This window comes from Apis dorsata, unplaced genomic scaffold, assembly GCF_000469605.1.
Source record: "Apis dorsata unplaced genomic scaffold, Apis dorsata 1.3 scaffold_19, whole genome shotgun sequence".
Classification (NCBI taxonomy): Eukaryota; Metazoa; Arthropoda; class Insecta; order Hymenoptera; family Apidae; genus Apis; species Apis dorsata.
Genome location: NW_006263321.1, coordinates 215864 through 220640, shown reverse-complemented (window position 1 = coordinate 220640; position 4777 = coordinate 215864). Strand labels below are relative to the sequence as shown.

Below are 4777 nucleotides of genomic sequence, written 5' to 3'. Positions count from 1 at the left end.
AAAAAAAAAAAAAAAAAAAAAAAAAGAATAATCTTCCTCGAAAGAAAGTAACAGTCGAAAGAAGAAGAAGAAGAAGAAGAAGTTTCACAAGTTTTATCTGTAAATATATTTTAATTAATCATTCTGTTTGTCTCCAATATGATCACATCGATTTTTGAGGATTAAAGCAATAGATCCTCGTATTATAAGATTATAAGAATTCCACGTTCAAAGGTTCTTTATGGCGCCTATGTCCAGGGGTATCGTTGTAAAATACGTTGTTTAATTCATAATTTAATTAAACAGTTAGAGGAGAACCGGTCGTTAAAATGTTAATCATTTCGTCGATGGCGTCAAATTGTCAGACAAAGTTCATCACGGATAATTCGACGCCTAATAAAAAAAACCTTAGTCTTAGAACGTTCGAGTAGTTTTATTACAGAATAATGCAAATTAACGAGTGTCGAAAATATAAATAATATATCGAACGACTCTTGATCTCTGGAAAAAAATAATTCAAATGTTTGAATGGATCATTTTTCTTCAAATAAATTCTTCACATCATCGTATATTTATAGGAATTGAAGAATTTATAGGAATTGTCTTGGAACGTTCGAACTGGTTTTATTGCAGAATAATGCAAATTAACGAGTGTCGATATCGAAAATATAAATAATATATCTAACGACTCTTGATCTCTGGAAGAAGAATAATTCAAATGCTTGAATGGATCATTTTTCTTCAAATAAATTCTTCACATCGTCGTATATTTATAGGAATTGAAGAATTTATAGGAATTGTCTTGGAATGTTCAAGATAAAGTTTTGTTGCAGAATAATGCAAATTAACGAGTATCGATATCAAAAATATAAATAATATATCGAACGATTCTTGATTTCTGGAAAAAAAAATGGATCATTTTTCCTTCTTTCTTCCAAGATTCTTCACCGATCATACCGTCATATATTTATAGGAATTGTCTTGGAACGTTCAAGATAAGATTTTGTTGCAGAATATATATGTATATATCGAAAATATAAATAATATCGACGTCGAACAACTCTTGTTCTCTGGAAAAGGAAGAATTCAAACGCTAGAACGGATCGCTTTTCCCTTCCAACATTCTTCACCTATCTCACCGTCATATATTTATAGGAATTGTCTTGGAACATTTAAGCTAAGGTTTTATTGCAATATAATGCAAATTAACGAGTATCGATATCGAAAATGTAAATAATATCGACGTCGAACAACTCTTGTTCTCTGGAAAAGGAAGAATTCAAACGCTTGAACGGATCTCCTCCCTTCTTCACCGATCACACCGTCGTATATTTCGTATATATATATTTATAGGAATTGAAGAAAAAGGAAGCTTGTGATGGGAAACAGTAGTGAGCCGCAACGGTCGCAAATCGCGCGACTCGGTACCGGTTCCTTAACGAGAGAACGCCACAGGGACAATATTTTCCTGTTTATCAAGATTTAGGCGTTTGAACGCGTATCATCCTATGCGTTCCACGATTCTCTGACAATTGGAAACGAGTTTTTCTGGAAGAACTGCTGCCGTTCCCCGCGGATCTATTTCAGAAGAAGAAATTTCGAAACGTCGAATTAATGAGATTAACCGGGTTTTCAAAATTATGCACGTTTTACTCTTGAAATATTATTAGACCTTGTTCTAACGAGAGATCTCGGTAACAGTACCTCATCAACCGATCGCAACAGGTTTACAGACCGATCTCTATCTATTGTGGATTTACATGATTTGTGGTAAAAAAAAATAACCATTTAACCATTCCTTTGATTGCTCAACTGTTTAAGTAAGATCACTCGATGTAAAAATGTATGGATCGAAGGCCGAATAACGTGTCAAGTAACTAATAAAAAGGAATAATTGATAAAGCACTATCTATCGAATATAGTATAAATTCAATTCATGAATGTAACGGGTACCTGTACACTCGAGTAAATTTAAAATCAAGCGGCACGACTGGCTAACCGTATGTAACCGAATGGAAAGGCTCGACAAGTTACATGTTTGGATTACATTTCATAGTATAGTAGCATTCATTGTTCCTTGCTAAAGGAGAAAGCCGAAGGAAGAGAGTCATTGTACATCTTTCGTCGACTTTTCTTTTTTCGAATACGCAAGATATACGCCATACGTGCGCCGAAAGAGAAAATGCACGATCCTGGTCTATCGCATTATATATTCATCCTGAGGTCTTGACCCTGATCGCTTGAATTTATCTCAACGTTCTACTAATTGCTCGATTCGATTGATATACGGTAGCTGTGTGTCATCGTTCGTTGTGGAGGAACATTTGGAACAGTGTTTTCATTTTCGAAACTTTTTCGCAAATTCTTTTTCGTGTAATCTATTTATATTCGCGTTTGTCCCGTTTCTCGTGCAGAGAACTAGAACTAGGAAGGAGTTGATTCTGAATAATTTAATCGTTGGAGCAAGCGTTTGGAAAGATTCGATTTTTTTTCTTTTATAATTGAATCAGAATGTGGGATTCGTGTTTTTCGAGATTGTTATATAGTTTGGTGGATCTTTCGAAACGTGGTTGATCACATTTGTCAGGATTGTCTCAATTCAGATGAATCCAATTCTTTCTTACCTATAATTCTCAGAAATGAGATAGTGTGTCTTTTCGTTTGGAATTATTAATTCGTCGAATTTTTGAGATAGTGATCGTCACATTTATCCAAATAATCGACAGGAAGAATTGTTGATCGGCCATTCAATAATTGAATGGTTAGAACAGTAAACAAAAGATCCAATTTTGGTTCGAAAATTCTTTCGAAAAAGAATTGCGTTCAGGTCGATATTTCGATGAAATAAGTTGGAATAGAAAAGCAAAAGATCCTATTCCAGTGCAATCTTTTTCTTCTACACGTCGAACATTTGTAAAAAAAAAAAATAATGAAAGATGAACGCTTGAAGTAGCACTTCAGATTCGAAGAAGAATCGCATTCAGATCGATATTTCGATAGAATAGAAAAGCAAAAAATCCTATTTCGGTTCAATCTTTTTCTTCTACACGTCGAACATTTATAAAATAAAAAAAAAAAAATAAAAAATGGAGTGCTGGAAGTAGCACTTCAGAGTGGAAGAAGAATCGCATTCAGATCGATGTTTCGATAGAATAAAAAAAATCCTATTTCGGTTCAATCTTTTTCATCTTTTTCTCCTACACGTTGAACATTTGTAAAAAAAAAATAATGAAAGATGAACGCTTGAAGTAGCACTTCAGAGTGGAAGAAGAATCGCATTCAGATCGATGTTTCGATAGAATAGAAAAAATCCTATTTCGGTTCAATCTTTCTCATCTTTTTCTCCTACACGTCGAACATTTATAAAATAAAAAAAAAAAAATGAAAAATGAAGTGCTCGAACTAGCATTTCAGAGTGGAAGAAGAATCGCATTCAGATCGATGTTTCGATAGAGGCACGCTCCTACTTTCGATCTTAGGATTTACACGAAAGTGTATTCGAAGAAGAGAAATTTGCGGTTAAGTCTTTTCAACGAGAAACCGTTTTCACGGACGACATTGTAACATCATAACGCGGAATCACGATCGCGAAACGTAAATTGCGGCTCGTGTCCATAATGGTTTCACTCTTCACGCGGTTGTAATGTAAAATCTCGATATTTAACATCGACGGGTTCTACGTTTATCCAAAGAAACATAACCGTTCAGAACAGGGTATAATATATGTAATTCGATTAAACATCTTGGTTTTCACAACAACACTTCTATCCTTTGTCTATTTCTGCTTTCACTTTTTTCGTGGCTATAATAAGACGAATTCCTCGAATTCATCGTTGCGAAAGAACTTTCTATATCTATTATATTTTATATTAATTCCGCAACAAACAATTGCATTTCCTAATGTAACGCGTCTCTTTCAAATTGACGATGGCCGATGCAAGTATTTATTAGTAGGAGTCGAAACCTGGTCGAAACCGGTTATCCGAGAGAAGAACACGAGGCTTATTATTATTTTAAAAAAAAACTTAACATTTCCTCTCTCCTTATCGCTCTATCGTTATCATCCTATTATCCATCGTTATCATTTTTATCGACGAAAATTGTATACAATGTATGCACTTGCTCAGTTATTCCGAGAAAAAAATTTCTTTTTTCATTCTTCGTCAAAAATCCATGATCAATCCTTAATTAAATTAGACATCAACGACCCAAAACGGTTCTCGTAAAAATTTCACCTCGTTCAGACAATCAACGACGACAATTTTCTCACTTTCATCAAGTTGGAACGAAGAGCGGGCTTCAGGAACAGACGCGTCGCGTCTTTAAATCGTTTAAATTAGACACACGACTCACACATATACACACACAGGTGATTCTCTTAAACGATTCTCTTCCTGTAAACGCCGCTCAACGCAACTATTTTCTCACTTTCATCAAGTTTGGCGCGAGGAGGAGAGCCGATCGGTTCTTCTTCGATCCTCTCCTACTCGACGATCCATCTCGTTAAAAGTGTCCCACTCTTCTTCTCGCCGACACGATTTACGATAATCGATGGAAGAGAGCAATTAACGGAAGCCTGCCGTGTCCCCGTTTCGCTCGTAGGAGGATGCTCGATCCGGCTACCCGTGTCTCCTACGATCGAGCAAATGGATAACGAGCAGTTGATTAACGATCGGCAAACCCGACGTGAAACTGGTGAAGATACGATACATGCCTATGCGATGAACCTTGACCTTCGCTCGAAGATCACGATCGATCTTCCTCCTCCTTTTTTCTTTCTTTCCTTCTCTCTTTCTTT

At 35.6% G+C, this 4777-nt stretch overlaps 1 protein-coding gene across 1 annotated transcript in view; it reads right to left on the bottom strand.

The window, feature by feature from the left end:
- The window catches only part of LOC102672372, a 60599-nt gene that overhangs the window by 5888 nt on the left and 49934 nt on the right, over window positions 1-4777 (bottom strand). The gene's annotated exons all lie outside the window — the stretch shown is intronic.